Source organism: Petromyzon marinus, unplaced genomic scaffold (assembly GCF_048934315.1).
Source record: "Petromyzon marinus isolate PM22_M1 ecotype Great Lakes invasive population unplaced genomic scaffold, UKy_Petmar_22M1.pri1.0 PM_Scaffold_89, whole genome shotgun sequence".
In the NCBI taxonomy this organism is placed as follows: Eukaryota; Metazoa; Chordata; class Hyperoartia; order Petromyzontiformes; family Petromyzontidae; genus Petromyzon; species Petromyzon marinus.
The window spans coordinates 320,688-339,281 of NW_027423698.1; the positions used below are offsets into that span (position 1 = coordinate 320,688).

At 47.7% G+C, this 18,594-nt stretch overlaps 1 long non-coding RNA gene across 2 annotated transcripts; it reads left to right on the forward strand.

Moving 5' to 3' along the window:
- Positions 1–3,440: 3,440 nt before the first annotated feature.
- LOC142923911 (uncharacterized) lies at positions 3,441–16,361 on the forward strand. Of its 2 annotated transcripts, none has more exons than XR_012941017.1 (3): positions 3,441–6,543; positions 12,410–12,594; positions 16,135–16,361. It is a non-coding gene; the product is annotated as an uncharacterized LOC142923911 (long non-coding RNA). The 2 variants fall into 2 exon arrangements; XR_012941016.1 differs by lacking the exon at positions 16,135–16,361 and adding an exon at positions 15,377–15,447 and having other exon boundaries at positions 3,445–6,543.
- The last annotated feature ends 2,233 nt before the right edge of the window (positions 16,362–18,594 follow it).

Genomic DNA, 18,594 nt, shown 5'->3' on the forward strand with positions numbered 1-18,594 from the left:
GTCTTAGTGTGTAAGTATCTAAGTGTGTGTGTGTCTTAGTGTCTAAGTGTGTGTCTTAGTGTGTGTGTGTCTTAGTGTGTGTGTCTAAGTGTGTGTGTCTTAGTGTGTGTGTCTGTCTGTCTTAGTGTGTCTTAGTGTCTAAGTTTGTGTGTCTTAGTGTGTGTATCTAAGTGTCTTAGTGTCTTAGTGTCTAAGTGTCTTAGTGTCTTAGTGTCTAAGTGTGTGTCTTAGTGTGTGTGTCTTAGTGTGTGTGTGTCTTAGTGTCTAAGTGTGTGTGTGTGTCTTAGTGTCTTAGTGTGTCTAAGTGTCTTAGTTTCTTAATGTCTAAGTGTGTGTCTTAGTGTGTGTGTCTTAGTGTGTGTCTTAGTGTCCAAGTGTCTAAGTGTGTGTCTTAGTGTCTAAGTGTCTTAGTATCTTAGTGTGTCTTAGTGTCTAAGTGTCTTTGTGTGTCTGTCTTAATGTGTCTTAGTGTGTGTGTGTGTCTTAGTGTGTGTGTCTTAGTGTCTAAGTGTCTTAGTGTCTAAGCGTCTTAGTGTGTGTGTCTTAGTGTGTGTGTGTCTTAGTGTCTAAGTGTCTAAGTGTGTGTCTTAGTGTCTAAGTGTCTTAGTGTGTGTGTGTCTAAGTGTCTTAGTGTCTTAGTGTGTGTATTTTAGTGTCTAAGTGTCTTAGTGTGTCTTAGTGTGTGTCTTAGTGTCTAAGTGTGTGTCTTAGTGTGCGTCTTAGTGTGTGTGTCTTAGTGTGTGTGTGTCTTAGTGTGTGTCTTAGTGTCTAAGTGTCTTAGTGTCTTAGTGTGTGTCTAAGTGTGTGTCTTAGTGTGTGTGTCTTAGTGTGTGTCTTAGTGTCTTAGTGTCTAAGTGTCTTAGTGTCTTAGTGTGTGTGTCTTAGTGTGTGTCTTAGTGTCTAAGTGTCTTAGTGTCTAAGTGTCTTAGTGTGTGTGTCTTAGTGTGTGTCTTAGTGTCTAAGTGTGTGTTTTAGTGTGTGTGTCTTAGTGTGTGGGCCTTACCATCAGCCCCACCAAAACTAAGCACCTGCCTGGGTATTTTGTACCATCGGACACTCCACCCCCACAACTCCCAATCGGTGATGGGGCAGTTGTGGAGAGAGTGGAGAGTTTCCCATACCTGGGCAGTGTGCTTATGACTGGCTCCAGTTTAACAGCAGAGGTCTCACTCCGAATCAGTCGAGCGGCAATATCTTTTCATCGGTTGCGTAACGCTGTGTGGAAGCTACCTGGTCTGTCGCTCCGCACTAAGCTTCAGGTCTTCTCGGCCACGGTCATTCCCTCCCTTCTCTATGCTTGCGAAACGTGGACCCCCCTAATGGAACATCTTCGCCGGTTAGAAACATTTAGGCTGGCCTGCCTACGATCCATCCTGGGTTTAACCAGACTGGATTGTGTGAGGAGCTCACAAATCCTTGAAAGATCTGGGCAGGGTCCCATCGGTGAGCTCCTCCGGCAGGCAAGGCTGCGATGGCTGGGTCATGTAGCCCGCATGCCCAGCCACCGCATGCCGAAACAGCTTTTGTTTGGCCGGATTGAGGGGGCTAAGCGGGCGCGGCACGGGCTAGAGAAGAGATGGAGTGATGTGGTACAGGAGGACGTGGAGCTGAGTGGACTTGCCGATGACTGGTACCAGCGGTGTCAAGATCGGCCTCTGTGGAGGAGGCTCGTGAAGGATGCTACTGGGCAGTTGGAGGCAGTCGCCCTCCAACAACAACGGAGGGCGGAGGAGCGACGCTCACAACAGCGAGCGGAGCGCCGGGTGGCTAAAGCACAGCAGGTTGGCACAGTAGGGGGCACAGGTGGTGCATCAGCCAGTCATCTCAGTCAGTCGACCCGTGGCACCTGGGTCTGCCCCGTGACCTCCTGCCAGCGGGCGTTCGACACTTCACGTGGCCTCAGGGTGCACATAGCCTGGCACAAGCGTCGTGGTGACGTCACCGCCACTTAGTGGCGAATGGCGGTTGTTGTTGTTGTGTCCTACATCTCTGCTTTATTGACCTGGTCAAGGCCTATGATACCATCAGTAGGCCTGGGCTCTGGGTCGTTCTTCGTGCTTTTGGAGTACCTGACCCTCTGCTCACGATCATTAAGGACCTTCATGATGGTGAGCGGGCCCGGGTAAAACTACGTGGCCGGGAGTCAGAGCCATTCCCTGTACACCTTGGGGTGCGACAGGGATGTCCTCTGGCTCCCACATTATTTAACATCTATTTTGACCACGTAGTTCGTGAAGCCTTCAATAGCTGTACCGGGGGAATCTCCATATGGTACAGATATAATGGGAGGCTAATCGATGCCCGGGTGCGGTCAAGGGATGGCTCCCTATTGCTCAACCACGTTATGTATGCTGATGACTTGGTAATAGCTGCTCAGTCAGAGGAGGAGTTGGAGACGCTGCTGCTGAGACTGGAGCGTGCCACTAAGAGGTGGGGCCTTACCATCAGCCCCACCAAAACTAAGCACCTGCCTGGGTATTTTGTACCATCGGACACTCCACCCCCACAACTCCCAATATGGGGCAGTTGTGGAGAGAGTGGAGAGTTTCCCATACCTGGGCAGTGTGCTTATGACTGGCTCCAGTTTAACAGCAGAGGTCTCACTCCGAATCAGTCGAGCGGCAATATCTTTTCATCGGTTGCGTAACGCTGTGTGGAAGCTACCTGGTCTGTCGCTCCGCACTAAGCTTCAGGTCTTCTCGGCCACGGTCATTCCCTCCCTTCTCTACGCTTGCGAAACGTGGACCCCCCTAATGGAACATCTTCGCCGGTTAGAAACATTTAGGCTGACCTGCCTACGATCCATCCTGGGTTTAACCAGACTGGATTGTGTGAGGAGCTCACAAATCCTTGAAAGATCTGGGCAGGGTCCCATCGGTGAGCTCCTCCGGCAGGCAAGGCTGCGATGGCTGGGTCATGTAGCCCGCATGCCCAGCCACCGCATGCCGAAACAGCTTTTGTTTGGCCGGATTGAGGGGGCTAAGCGGGCGCGGCACGGGCTAGAGAAGAGATGGAGTGATGTGGTACAGGAGGACGTGGAGCTGAGTGGACTTGCCGATGACTGGTACCAGCGGTGTCAAGATCGGCCTCTGTGGAGGAGGCTCGTGAAGGATGCTACTGGGCAGTTGGAGGCAGTCGCCCTCCAACAACAACGGAGGGCGGAGGAGCGACGCTCACAACAGCGAGCGGAGCGCCGGGTGGCTAAAGCACAGCAGGTTGGCACAGTAGGGGGCACAGGTGGTGCATCAGCCAGTCATCTCAGTCAGTCGACCCGTGGCACCTGGGTCTGCCCCGTGACCTCCTGCCAGCGGGCGTTCGACACTTCACGTGGCCTCAGGGTGCACATAGCCTGGCACAAGCGTCGTGGTGACGTCACCGCCACTTAGTGGCGAATGGCGGTTGTTGTTGTTGTGTCTTAGTGTCTTAGTGTGTGTGTCTTAGTGTCTAAGTGTCTTAGTTTCTAAGTGTGTGTGTCTTAGTGTCTAAGTGTCTTAGTGTCTAAGTGTCTTAGTGTGTGTGTCTTAGTGTGTGTGTGTCTTAGTGTCTAAGTGTGTGTGTGTGTCTTAGTGTCTTAGTGTGTCTTAGTGTCTAAGTGTCTTAGTTTCTTAATGTCTTAAGTGTGTGTCTTAGTGTGTGTCTTAGTGTCCAAGTGTCTAAGTGTGTGTCTAAGTGTCTTAGTATCTTAGTGTGTCTTAGTGTCTAAGTGTCTTTGTGTGTCTGTCTTAATGTGTCTTAGTGTGTGTGTGTCTTAGTGTGTGTGTCTTAGTGTCTAAGTGTCTTAGTGTCTAAGTGTCTTAGTGTGTGTCTTAGTGTCTAAGTGTCTTAGTGTGTGTGTGTCTAAGTGTCTTAGTGTCTTAGTGTGTGTGTATTTTAGTGTCTAAGTGTCTTAGTGTGTCTTAGTGTGTGTCTTAGTGTCTAAGTGTGTCTTAGTGTGTGTCTTAGTGTGTGTGTCTTAGTGTCTTAGTGTGTGTGTGTCTTAGTGTGTGTCTTAGTGTCTAAGTGTCTTAGTGTGTGTCTTAGTGTGTGTCTTAGTGTGTGTCTAAGTGTGTGTCTTAGTGTGTGTGTCTTAGTGTGTGTCTTAGTGTCTTAGTGTCTAAGTGTCTTAGTGTGTGTGTCTTAGTGTGTGTCTTAGTGTCTAAGTGTATTAGTGTGTGTGTCTTAGTGTGTGTCTTAGTGTGTGTCTTAGTGTCTAAGTGTGTGTTTTAGTGTGTGTGTCTTAGTGTGTGTGTCTTAGTGTCTTAGTGTGTGTGTCTTAGTGTCTAAGTGTCTTAGTGTCTTAGTTTCTAAGTGTGTGTGTTTTAGTGTCTAAGTGTCTTAGTGTCTAAGTGTCTTAGTGTGTGTGTCTTAGTGTGTGTGGGTCTTAGTGTGTGTGTCTTAGTGTCTAAGTGTCTTAGTGCCTAAGTGTCTTTGTGTGTGTCTTAGTGTCTAAGTGTGTGTGTCTTAGTGTGTGTGTCTTAGTGTCTAAGTGTCTTAGTGTGTGTGTCTGAGTGTCTAAGTGTCTTAGTGTCTAAGTGTCTTAGTGTCTAAGTGTCTAAGTGTCTTAGTATCTTAGTGTCTAAGTGTCTTAGTGTGTGTCTTAGTGTCTAAGTGTCTTAGTGTCTAAGTGTCTTAGTGTCTTAGTGTCTAAGTGTCTTAGTGTGTGTGTCTTAGTGTGTGTGTCTTAGTGTCTTAGTGTCTAAGTGTGTGTGTGTCTTAGTGTCTAAGTGTCTTAGTGTCTTAGTGTCTGTCTGTGTGTCTTAGTGTCCAAGTGTCTAAGTGTCTTAGTGTCTAAGTGTCTAAGTGTCTTAGTGTGTGTCTTAGTGTCTAAGTGTGTGTGTCTTAGTGTCTATGTGTCTAAGTGTCCAAGTGTCTAAGTGTCTAAGTGTGTGTGTCTTAGTGTGTGTGTCTTAGTGTCTAAGTGTCCAAGTGTCTAAGTGTGTGTCTAAGTGTCTTAGTATCTTAGTGTGTCTTAGTGTCTAAGTGTCTTTGTGTGTCTGTCTTAATGTGTCTTAGTGTGTGTGTGTCTTAGTGTGTGTGTCTTAGTGTCTAAGTGTCTTAGTGTCTAAGTGTCTTAGTGTGTGTCTTAGTGTCTAAGTGTCTTAGTGTGTGTGTGTCTAAGTGTCTTAGTGTCTTAGTGTGTGTGTATTTTAGTGTCTAAGTGTCTTAGTGTGTCTTAGTGTGTGTCTTAGTGTCTAAGTGTGTCTTAGTGTGTGTCTTAGTGTGTGTGTCTTAGTGTCTTAGTGTGTGTGTGTCTTAGTGTGTGTCTTAGTGTCTAAGTGTCTTAGTGTGTGTCTTAGTGTGTGTCTTAGTGTGTGTCTAAGTGTGTGTCTTAGTGTGTGTGTCTTAGTGTGTGTCTTAGTGTCTTAGTGTCTAAGTGTCTTAGTGTCTTAGTGTGTGTGTCTTAGTGTGTGTCTTAGTGTCTAAGTGTATTAGTGTGTGTGTCTTAGTGTGTGTCTTAGTGTGTGTCTTAGTGTCTAAGTGTGTGTTTTAGTGTGTGTGTCTTAGTGTGTGTGTCTTAGTGTCTTAGTGTGTGTGTCTTAGTGTCTAAGTGTCTTAGTGTCTTAGTTTCTAAGTGTGTGTGTCTTAGTGTCTAAGTGTCTTAGTGTCTAAGTGTCTTAGTGTGTGTGTCTTAGTGTGTGTGGGTCTTAGTGTGTGTGTCTTAGTGTCTAAGTGTCTTAGTGCCTAAGTGTCTTTGTGTGTGTCTTAGTGTCTAAGTGTGTGTGTCTTAGTGTGTGTGTCTTAGTGTCTAAGTGTCTTAGTGTGTGTGTCTGAGTGTCTAAGTGTCTTAGTGTCTAAGTGTCTTAGTGTCTAAGTGTCTAAGTGTCTTAGTATCTTAGTGTCTAAGTGTCTTAGTGTGTGTCTTAGTGTCTAAGTGTCTTAGTGTCTAAGTGTCTTAGTGTCTTAGTGTCTAAGTGTCTTAGTGTCTTAGTGTGTGTGTCTTAGTGTGTGTGTCTTAGTGTCTTAGTGTCTAAGTGTGTGTGTGTCTTAGTGTCTAAGTGTCTTAGTGTCTAAGTGTCTTAGTGTCTGTCTGTGTGTCTTAGTGTCCAAGTGTCTAAGTGTCTTAGTGTCTAAGTGTCTAAGTGTCTTAGTGTGTGTCTTAGTGTCTAAGTGTGTGTGTCTTAGTGTCTATGTGTCTAAGTGTCCAAGTGTCTAAGTGTCTAAGTGTGTGTGTCTTAGTGTGTGTGTCTTAGTGTCTAAGTGTCTTAGTGTCTTAGTGTGTGTGTCTTAGTGTCTAAGTGTCTTAGTGTGTGTATGTCTTAGTGTCTAAATGTCTTAGTGTGTGTGTGTCTAAGTGTCTAAGTGTCTTAGTGTCTTAGTGTGTGTGTCTTAGTGTGTGTCTAAGTGTCTAAGTGTGTGTCATAGTGTGTGTGTCTTAGTGTGTTTGTCTTGGTGTGTGTGTCTAAGTGTCTTAGTGTCTAAGTGTCTTAGTGTGTGTCTTAGTGTCTAAGTGTCTTAGTGTCTAAGTGTCTTAGTGTCTAAGTGTGTGTCTTAGTGTGTGTGTGTGTCTTAGTAGGTGCGATGTTTTCCAGTGGACGTCTCGTCAGCTCCGTCTGCAGAAACCTGGTACGTAGTGTCCGAGTGTCTGAGTGACTATGAGTGAGTAAGTGTCTATGTGTGAGTGTCTATGTGTGAGTGTATGAGTGAGTGAGTGTCTATGTGTGAGTGTATGAGTGAGTATATGATTGAGTGTATGAGTGTGTATGAGTGAGTGTATGAGTGAGTGTGTGAGTGAGTGAGTGTATGAGTGAGTGAGTGTATCAGTGAGTGAGTGTATGAGTGTATGAGTGAGTGTATGAGTGAGTGAGTGAGTGTATGAGTGAGTGTATGAGTGAGTGAGTGTATGAGTGAGTGTATGAGTGAGTGAGTGTATGAGTGTATGAGCGAGTGTATGAGCGAGTGTATGAGTGAGTGAGTGTATGAGTGAGTGAGTATATGAGTGAGTGTATGAGTGAGTGAGTGTATGAGTGAGTGTATGAGTGAGTGTATGAGTGAGTGAGTGTATGAGTGAGTGAGTGTATGAGTGAGTGTATGAGTGTGTATGAGTGAGTGAGTGTATGAGTGAGTGTATGAGTGAGTGAGTGTATGAGCGAGTGTATGAGTGAGTGAGTGTATGAGTGTATGAGTGAGTGAGTGTATGAGTGAGTGAGTGTATGAGTGAGTGTATGAGTGAGTGTATGAGTGAGTGAGTATATGAGTGAGTGTATGAGTGAGTGAGTGTATGAGTGAGTGTATGAGTGAGTGTATGAGTGAGTGAGTGTATGAGTGAGTGAGTGTATGAGTGAGTGTATGAGTGTGTATGAGTGAGTGAGTGTATGAGTGAGTGTATGAGTGAGTGAGTGTATGAGCGAGTGTATGAGTGAGTGAGTGTATGAGTGTATGAGTGAGTGAGTGTATGAGTGAGTGAGTGTATGAGTGAGTGTATGAGTGAGTGTATGAGTGAGTGAGTGTATGAGTGAGTGAGTGTATGAGTGAGTGTATGAGTGAGTGTATGAGTGAGTGAGTGTATGAGTGAGTGTATGAGTGAGTGTATGAGTGAGTGAGTGTATGAGTGAGTGAGTGTATGAGTGAGTGTATCAGTGAGTGAGTGTATGAGTGAGTGTATGAGTGAGTGAGTGTATGAGTGAGTGAGTGTATCAGTGAGTGAGTGTATGAGTGAGTGAGTGTATGAGTGAGTGTATGAGTGAGTGTATGAGTGAGTGAGTGTATGAGTGAGTGAGTTTATGAGTGAGTGAGTGTATGAGTGAGTGTATGAGTGAGTGAGTGTATGAGTGAGTGAGTGTATGAGTGAGTGAGTGTATGAGTGAGTGAGTGTATGAGTGAGTGAGTGAGTGTATGAGTGAGTGAGTGTATGAGTGAGTGAGTGAGTGTATGAGTGAGTGAGTGTATGAGTGAGTGTATGAGTGAGTGTATGAGTGAGTGTATGAGTGAGTGAGTGTATGAGTGAGTGTATGAGTGAGTGTATGAGTGAGTGAGTGAGTGTATGAGTGAGTGAGTGAGTGTATGAGTGAGTGTATGAGTGAGTGAGTGTATGAGTGAGTGTATGAGTGAGTGAGTGTATGAGTGAGTGAGTGTATGAGTGAGTGAGTGTATGAGTGAGTGAGTGAGTGTATGAGTGAGTGAGTGTATGAGTGAGTGAGTGAGTGTATGAGTGAGTGAGTGTATGAGTGAGTGTATGAGTGAGTGAGTGTATAGTGAGTGAGTGTATGAGTGAGTGTATGAGTGTGTGAGTGAGTGTATGAGTGAGTGAGTGTATGAGTGAGTGAGTGTATGAGTGAGTGTATGAGTGAGTGAGTGTATGAGTGAGTGAGTGTATGAGTGAGTGTATGAGTGAGTGAGTTGTATGAGTGAGTGTATGAGTGAGTGAGTGTATGAGTGAGTGAGTTTATGAGTGAGTGTATCAGTGAGTGAGTGTATGAGTGAGTGTATGAGTGAGTGAGTGTATGAGTGAGTGAGTGTATCAGTGAGTGAGTGTATGAGTGAGTGAGTGTATGAGTGAGTGTATGAGTGAGTGAGTGTATGAGTGAGTGAGTGTATGAGTGAGTGAGTGTATCAGATGAGTGAGTGTATGAGTGAGTGAGTGTATGAGTGAGTGAGTGTATGAGTGAGTGAGTGTATGAGTGAGTGAGTGAGTGTATGAGTGAGTGTATGATGTGATGTGGTGATGAGTGAGTGAGTGAGTGTATGAGTGAGTGAGTGTATGAGTGAGTGTATGAGTGAGTGTGTGTATGTGTGAGTGAGTGTATGAGTGAGTGTATGAGTGAGTGTATGAGTGAGTGAGTGTATGAGTGAGTGAGTGTATGAGTGAGTGAGTGTATGAGTGAGTGTATGAGTGAGTGTATGAGTGAGTGAGTGTATGAGTGAGTGAGTGTATGAGTGAGTGAGTGTATGAGTGAGTGAGTGTATGAGTGAGTGAGTGTATGAGTGAGTGAGTGTATGAGTGAGTGATGAGTTATGAGTGAGTGTATGAGTGAGTGTGTGTATGAGTGAGTGTATGAGTGTGTGAGTGAGTGTGTGAGTGAGTGTATGAGTGAGTGAGTATATGAGTGGTGTATAGAGTGAGTGAGTGTATGAGTGAGTGAGTGAATGAGTGAGTGAGTGTATGAGTGAGTGAGTGTATGAGTGAGTGAGTGTATGAGTGAGTGAGTGTATGAGTGAGTGAGTGTATCAGTGAGTGAGTGTATGAGTGAGTGAGTGTATGAGTGAGTGTATGAGTGAGTGTATGAGTGAGTGATGTGTATGAGTGAGTGAGTGTATGAGTGAGTGAGTGTATGAGTGAGTGAGTGTATCAGTGAGTGAGTGTATGAGTGAGTGAGTGTATGAGTGAGTGATGTGTATGAGTGAGTGAGTGTATGAGTGAGTGAGTGAGTGTATGAGTGAGTGTATGAGTGAGTGTATGAGTGAGTGAGTGAGTGTATGAGTGAGTGAGTGTATGAGTGAGTGTATGAGTGAGTGAGTGTATGTGTGAGTGAGTGTATGAGTGAGTGTATGAGTGAGTGTATGAGTGAGTGAGTGTATGAGTGAGTGAGTGTATGAGTGAGTGAGTGTATGAGTGAGTGAGTGTATGAGTGAGTGAGTGTATGAGTGAGTGAGTGTATGAGTGAGTGAGTGTATGAGTGAGTGAGTGTATGAGTGAGTGAGTGTATGAGTGAGTGAGTGTATGAGTGAGTGAGTGTATGAGTGAGTGAGTGTATGAGTGAGTGTATGAGTGAGTGTGTGTATGAGTGAGTGTATGAGTGTGTGAGTGAGTGTGTGAGTGAGTGTATGAGTGAGTGAGTATATGAGTGAGTGTATGAGTGAGTGAGTGTATGAGTGAGTGAGTGAATGAGTGAGTGAGTGTATGAGTGAGTGAGTGTAGAGTGACGTGAGTGTATGAGTGAGTGAGTGTATGAGTGAGTGAGTGTATGAGTGAGTGAGTGTATGAGTGAGTGAGTGTATGAGTGTGAGTGTATGAGTGAGTGAGTGTATGAGTGAGTGAGTGTGTGAGTGAGTGAGGTATGAGTGAGTGTATGAGTGTTGAGTGTGTGAGTGTATGAGTGAGTATGAGTGATGAGTGTATGAGTGAGTGTATGAGTGAGTGAGTGTATGAGTGAGTGAGTGTATGAGGTGAGTGTATGAGTGAGTGTATGAGTGAGTGTATGAGTGAGTGTATGAGTGAGTGAGTGTATGAGTGAGTGTATGAGTGAGAGTATGAGTGAGTGAGTGTATGAGTGAGTGAGTATATGAGTGAGTGTATGAGTGAGTGTATGAGTGAGTGAATGAATGAGTGAGTGTATGAGTGAGTGTATGAGTGAGTGTATGAGTGAGTGAGTGTGTGAGTGAGTGAGTGTATGAGTGAGTGTATGAGTGAGTGTATGAGTGTGTGAGTGTATGAGTGAGTGTATGAGTGAGTGAGTGAGTGTTATGAGTGAGTGTATGAGTGAGTGTATGAGTGAGTGAGTGTATGAGTGAGTGAGTGTATGAGATGAGTGTATGTGAGTGAGTGAGTGTATGAGTGAGTGAGTGAGTGTATGAGTGAGTGTATGAGTGAGTGTATGAGTGAGTGAGTGTATGAGTGAGTATGAGTGAGTGTATGAGTGAGTGTATGAGTGAGTGATGTATGAGTGAGTGTATGAGTGAGTGAGAGTATGAGTGAGTGAGTGTATGAGTGGGTATGAGTGAGTGAGTGTATGAGTGAGTGTATGAGTGAGTGTATGAGTGAGTGGTGTATGAGTGAGTGAGTGAGTGTATGAGTGAGTGTATGAATGAGTGTATGAGTTGTGAGTGTATGAGTGAGAGTATGAGTGAGTGAGTGTATGAGTGAGTGTATGAGTGCTGTGTATGTGTGAGTGTATGAGTGAGTGAGTGTATGAGTGAGTGTATGAGTGAGTGAGTGTATGAGTGAGTGAGTGTCTGAGTGAGTGTATGAGTGAGTGAGTGTATGAGTGAGTGAGTGTATGAGTGAGTGAGTGTATGAGTGAGTGTATGAGTGAGTGAGTGTATGAGTGAGTGTATGAGTGAGTGAGTGTATGAGTGAGTGTCTGAGTGAGGTGAGTGTATGTGGAGTGAGTGTATGAGTGAGTGAGTGTATGAGTGAGTGTATGAGTGAGTGTATGAGTGAGTGTATGAGTGAGTGAGTGTATGAGTGAGTGAGTGTATGAGATGAGTGTATGTATGAGTGAGTGTATGAGTGAGTGTATGAGTGTATGAGTGAGTGAGTGTATGAGTGAGTGAGTGTGTGAGTGAGTGTATGAGTGAGTGAGTGAGTGTATGAGTGAGTGTATGAGTGAGTGAGTGTATGAGTGAGTGAGTGTATGAGTGAGTGTATGAGTGAGTGTATGAGTGAGTGAGTGAGTGTATGAGTGAGTGAGTGTATGAGTGAGTGAGTGTATGAGTGAGTGAGTGTATGAGTGAGTTAATGAGTGAGTGAGTGTATGAGTGAGTGTATGAGTGAGTGTATGTGTGAGTGAGTGTATGAGTGAGTGAGTGTATGAGTGAGTGTATGAGTGAGTGAGTGTATGAGTGAGTGTATGAGTGCGTGAGTGTATGAGTGAGTGTATGAGTGAGTGAGTGTATGAGTGAGTGAGTGTATGAGTGAGTGAGTGTATGAGTGAGTGAGTGTATGAGTGAGTGAGTGTATGAGTGAGTGAGTGTATGAGTGAGTGTATGAGTGAGTGTATGAGTGAGTGAGTGTATGAGTGAGTGAGTGTATGAGTGAGTGAGTGTATGAGTGAGTGTATGAGTGAGTGAGTGTATGAGTGAGTGAGTGTCTGAGTGAGTGTATGAGTGAGTGAGTGTATGAGTGAGTGAGTGAGTGAGTGTATGAGTGAGTGAGTGTATGAGTGAGTGAGTTGTATGAGTGAGTGTATGAGTGAGTGAGTGTATGAGTGAGTGTATGAGTGAGTGTATGAGTGAGTGTATGAGTGAGTGAGTGTATGAGTGAGTGAGTGTATGAGTGAGTGTATGAGTGAGTGTATGAGTGAGTGAGTGATATGAGTGTATGAGTGAGTGTATGAGTGAGTGAGTGTATGAGTGTCTGAGTGAGTGTATGAGTGAGTGAGTGTATGAGTGAGTGAGTGAGTGTATGAGTGAGTGAGTGTATGAGTGAGTGAGTGTATGAGTGAGTGTATGAGTGAGTGAGTGTATGAGTGAGTGTATGAGTGAGTGTATGAGTGAGTGTATGAGTGAGTGAGTGTATGAGTGAGTGAGTGTATGAGTGAGTGTATGAGTGAGTGTATGAGTGAGTGAGTGTATGAGTGTATGAGTGAGTGTATGAGTGAGTGAGTGTATGAGTGTATGAGTGAGTGTATGAGTGAGTGAGTGTATGAGTGAGTGTATGAGTGAGTGTATGAGTGAGTGTATGAGTGAGTGTATGAGTGAGTGAGTGTATGAGTGTATGAGTGAGTGTATGAGTGAGTGAGTGTATGAGTGAGTGAGTGTCCCCTCTCTACAGAGGGGCTCTGTGCGTGGTCTCCGCTGGGTCAGTGGCACCACCACCCCCACCACCACCACCACCCCCAGATGGCCCCTGGCCGGGGCTCTGGGTGTGAGCAGGAGGGTGGACCGCATCGTGGGTGGGTGGCTGCTGGTGTGTAGCGGGACGGTGGTGGGGGCCGTGGCGCTGGGCGGGCTCACCAGGTGAGGGACCGCTCACCAGCTCAGTCAATCACTCACTCAGTCACTCACTCACTCAGTCACTCACTCACTCAGTCACTCAATCACTCACTCAGTCACTCAATCACTCACTCAGTCAATCACTCACTCAGTCACTCACTCACTCACCCACTCACTCACTCAGTCACTCAATCACTCAATCACTCACTCAAACACTCATCACTCATACACTCACTCATACACTCACTCATACACTCACTCACTCATACACTCACTCACTCATACACTCACTCACTCATACACTCACTCACTCATACACTCACTCACTCACTCTACACACACTCACTCACACACTCACTCATACACTCACTCATACACTCACTCATACACTCACTCACTCATACACTCACTCATACACTCACTCACTCATACACTCACTCCTCACTCACATACATCACTCACTCACTCACTCAACTCACTCAGTCACTCACCCACTCACTCACTCAATCACTCACCCACCCACTCACTCACTCACCCACTCACTCACTCACCCACTCACTCACTCACCCACTCACTCACTCACCCACTCACTCACTCACCCACTCACTCACTCACACTCAGCCACCCACTCACTCACTCAGTCAATCACTCACTCACTCACCCACCCACTCACTCACCACTCACCCACCCACTCACCCACCCACTCACTCACTCACCCACCCACTCACCCACCCACTCACCCACCCACTCACCCACCCACTCACCCACCCACTCACTCACCCACTCACTCATCCACTCACCCACCCACTCACCCACCCACTCACCCACCCACTCACCCACCCACTCACCCACCCACTCACCCACCCACTCAGTCACTCACCCACTCACCCACTCACTCACTCACCCACTCACTCACTCACCCACTCAGCCACCCACTCACTCACCCACTCACTCACCCACTCACTCACTCAATCACTCACTCACTCACCCACTCACTCACTCACCCACTCACTCACTCACCCACTCACTCACCCACTCACTCATCCACTCACCCACTCACCCACCCACTCACCCACCCACTCACTCACCCACTCACCCACCCACTCACTCACTCACTCATCCACTCACCCACTCACCCACCCACTCACTCACCCACTCACTCACCCACTCACCCACTCACTCACCCACTCACCCACCCACTCACCCACCCACTCACCCACTCACTCACCCACCCACCCACTCACTCACTCACCCACTCACTCACTCACCCACTCAGCCACCCACTCACTCACTCAGTCAATCACTCACTCACCCACCCGCTCACCCACTCACCCACCCACTCACTCACCCACTCGGCCACTCACTCACTCAGTCAATCACTCACTCAATCACTCACCCACCCGCCCGCTCACCCACCCACTCACTCACCCACCCGCTCACCCACCCGCTCACCCACTGTGTATGTGTGTGTGTGTCTATGTGTGTGTGTGTGTCTATGTGTGTCTATGTAGACTAACAGAGTCTGGGCTGTCGATGGTGGAGTGGTCTCTCATTAAAGAGATGTGTGGGTGTCTATGTGTGTGTCTGTGTGTCTGTGTGTGTGTGTCTGTGTGTGTGTGTCTATGTGTGTCTGTGTGTGTGTGTCTGTGTGTCACTGTGTCTGTGTGTGTGTGTGTGTCTGTGTGTGTGTGTGTGTCTATGTGTGTCTGTGTGTCTGTGTGTCACTGTGTCTGTGTGTGTCTGTGTGTCTGTGTGTGTCTATGTGTGTCTGTGTCTGTGTGTGTGTGTCTGTGTGTGTGTGTCTGTGTGTGTGTGTGTGTCTGTGTGTGTGTGTCTGTGTGTGTGTGTGTCACTGTGTCTGTGTGTGTGTGTCTGTGTGTGTGTGTGTCTATGTGTGTCTGTGTGTGTGTGTCTGTGTGTGTGTGTCTGTGTGTGTGTGTCTGTGTGTGTGTGTGTGTGTCACTGTGTCTGTGTGTGTGTGTCTGTGTGTGTGTGTGTGTCTATGTGTGTCTGTGTGTGTGTGTCTGTGTGTGTGTGTCTGTGTGTGTGTGTCTCTGTGTGTGTGTGTCTATGTGTGTGTGTCTGTGTGTGTGTGTGTCTGTGTGTGTGTGTCTGTGTGTGTGTGTCTATGTGTGTTTGTCTATGTGTGTGTGTGTCTGTGTGTGTGTGTCTCTGTGTGTGTGTGTGTCTCTGTGTGTGTGTCTATGTGTGTGTGTGTCTATCTGTGTGTGTGTGTGAATGTGTGTGTGGGGAGCGGTAGTGTAGTGGTTAGCGCTACGCTGCGCTATGAACCTGGCGACCCGGGTTCGATTCCCGCTCAAGGCCAACACCAGTGACGATTATCTGAACCGGTCCCGGGCCTCCCCTAGGTCGACTCAGCCTCAAATGAGTACCTGGTGCGGTGTGTAAACATTGCCACTAGGGAGACAAAGGCGGTCGGGCGTGGTGCTGGCCACCCACCCCCTCGTGTACCGTTCCGGCCTTCATAGGTGCTCGCTAACAGCACTTGCCCCTACAGTCTGTTAAGGCTATATGGGGGATCTTTGTCTTTGTCTTTGTCTCTGTGTGTGTGTCTATGTGTGTGTGTGTGTCTCTGTGTGTGTGTCTATGTGTGTGTGTGTGTCTATGTGTGTCTGTGTGTAGACTAACAGAGTCTGGGCTGTCGATGGTGGAGTGGTCTCTCATTAAAGAGATGTGTGTGTGTCTATGTGTGTGTGTCTATGTGTGTGTGTGTCTATGTGTGTGTGTGTGTCTCTGTGTGTCTGTGTGTATGTCTGTGTGTGTGTCTATGTGTGTCGATCTACAGACTTACAGAGTCTGGGCTGTCGATGGTGGAGTGGTCTCTCATTAAAGAGATGTGTGTGTGTCTATGTGTGTGTGTGTCTATGTGTGTGTGTGTCTGTGTGTGTGTGTCTCTGTGTGTGTGTCTATGTGTGTCTATGTGTGTGTCTCTCTGTGTGTGTGTCTATGTGTATGTGTGTCTATGTGTGTGTGTGTGTGTAGACTAACAGAGTCTGGGCTGTCGATGGTGGAGTGGTCTCTCATTAAAGAGATGTGTGGGTGTGTGTCTGTGTGTGTGTATGTGTGTATGTCTGTGTGTGTGTCTGTGTGTGTGTCTGTGTGTGTGTGTCTGTGTGTGTGTGTCTGTGTGTGTGTGTGTCTATGTGTGTGTGTCTATGTGTGTGTGTCTATGTGTGTGTGTCGATCTACAGACTTACAGAGTCTGGGCTGTCGATGGTGGAGTGGTCTCTCATTAAAGAGATGTGTGGGTGTGTGTGTGTGTCTGTGTGTGTGTATGTGTCTATGTGTGTGTCTATGTGTGTGTATGTGTGTCTATGTGTGTGTGTCTATGTGTCTATGTGTGTGTGTGTGTAGACTAACAGAGTCTGGGCTGTCGATGGTGGAGTGGTCTCTCATTAAAGAGATATGTGTGTGTGTGTGTGTCTGTCTGTGTGTTTGTCTATGTGTGTGTGTGTCTGTGTGTGTGTGTCTGTGTGTGTGTCTGCGTGTGTGTCTCTGTGTGTGTGTCTGCGTGTGTGTCTATGTGTGTGTGTCGATCTACAGACTTACAGAGTCTGGGCTGTCGATGGTGGAGTGGTCTCTCATTAAAGAGATGAAACCGCCCCGGAGCCAATCCGAGTGGGAGGACGAATTTGCTAAATACCAGCAGTACCCAGAGTATAAAGTGTACGTACCACACTGATACACACACACACAGATACACACACATACACACAGACACACACACACAGATACACAACAACAACAACAACCGCCATTCGCCACTAAGTGGCGGTGACGTCACCACGACGCTTGTGCCAGGCTATGTGCACCGTGAGGCCACGTGAAGTGTCGAACGCCCGCTGGCAGGAGGTCACTGGGCAGACCCAGGTGCCACGGGTCGACTGACTGAGATGACTGGCTGATGCACCACCTGTGCCCCCTACTGTGCCAACCTGCTGTGCTTTAGCCACCCGGCGTTCCGCTCGTTGTTGTGAGCGTCGCTCCTCCGCCCTCCGTTGTTGTTGGAGGGCGACTGCCTCCAACTGCCCAGTAGCATCCTTCACGAGCCTCCTCCACAGAGGCCGTTCTTGACACCGCTGGTACCAGTCATCGGCAAGTCCACTCAGCTCCACGTCCTCCTGTACCACATCACTCCATCTCTTCTCTAGCCCGTGCCGCGCCCGCTTAGCCCCCTCAATCCGGCCAAACAAAAGCTGTTTCGGCATGCGGTGGCTGGGCATGCGGGCTACATGACCCAGCCATCGCAGCCTTGCCTGCCGGAGGAGCTCACCGATGGGACCCTGCCCAGATCTTTCAAGATTTGTGAGCTCCTCACACAATCCAGTCTGGTTAAACCCAGGATGGATCGTAGGCAGGCCAGCCTAAATGTTTCTAACCGGCGAAGATGTTCCACCAGGGGGGTCCACGTTTCGCAAGCGTAGAGAAGGGAGGGAATGACCGTGGCCGAGAAGACCTGAAGCTTAGTGCGGAGCGACAGACCAGGTAGCTTCCACACAGCGTTACGCAACCGATGAAAAGATATTGCCGCTCGACTGATTCGGAGACCTCTGCTGTTAAACTGGAGCCGGTCATAAGCACACTGCCCAGGTATGGGAAACTCTCCACTCTCTCCACAACTGCCCCATCACCGATTGGGAGTTGTGGGGGTGGAGTGTCCGATGGTACAAAATACCCAGGCAGGTGCTTAGTTTTGGTGGGGCTGATGGTAAGGCCCCACCTCTTAGTGGCACGCTCCAGTCTCAGCAGCAGCGTCTCCAACTCCTCCTCTGACTGAGCAGCTATTACCAAATCATCACCATACATAACGTGGTTGAGCAATAGGGAGCCATCCCTTGACCGCACCCGGGCATCGATTAGCCTCCCATTATATCTGTACCATATGGAGATTCCCCCGGTACAGCTATTGAAGGCTTCACGAACTACGTGGTCAAAATAGATGTTAAATAATGTGGGAGCCAGAGGACATCCCTGTCGCACCCCAAGGTGTACAGGGGAATGGCTCTGACTCCCGGCCACGTAGTTTTACCCGGGCCCGCTCACCATCATGAAGGTCCTTAATGATCGTGAGCAGAGGGTCAGGTACTCCAAAAGCACGAAGAACAACCCAGAGCCCAGGCCTACTGATGGTATCATAGGCCTTGACCAGGTCAATAAAGCAGAGATGTAGGTCTTGTTGGAATTCCCTACACCTCTGCTGTAGCAGACGGACAGAAAATATGGCATCTGTGCAGGACCGCCCTTTCCTGAAACCGCATTGGGGCTCCGCAAGCCTCTCCTCAGCGTGCCTGCCAAGGCGATGCTGAATAATCCTTGCCAGGACCTTTCCCGGCACACTGAGGAGTGAGATGCCCCTGTAGTTGTTACAGTCTGTGCGGTCCCCCTTCTTAAAAAGGGGGACCACCAGGGCATCCTTCCAATCCTGCGGAACCCGTCCAGTGGTCCAGACTGTTGTTATGATGTCATATAGGGCAGTCTGTGCACAAACGCCACCCTCCCTCAGCATTTCGCTTGGGAGATCATCTCTGCCCGCTGCCTTTCCTGGTCTCAGACTCCGGATCGCCTTCAATACTTCCTCAGCAGATGGAACCTCAGCCAGCCACTCACAGGGGGTGACTTCATCCAATATTTGAGGCACCGCAGCCTCAGCAGGGTCATCCTCACTTTGTGCCACGATGTTTTCCTGGCTGAGGGATTTTCCCTCCCCCAGGACCTCACAGAAATGCTCAGCAAATCTGCGAACCTGTTCCTGGGGGTCGGAAATTGGATCACCGTTTTTTCCCCTAATGATGGTAATAGGTGTGGCGCTGCAGGTTACTTTTTTGATGGAGTTAAATAGAGATTTGTGATCACGGGCCACTGAGGCAGACTCCATCTCCTCAGCAACCCGCGACCACCACCCATCCTTGCAGCGCCTCACGGCTCTCCGAACCTCCGAGCGAAGGCTGCGGTAAGCCTCCTCATTCTCTGACGTGGGATTCTGTAGCCGATGACAGTGGGCCT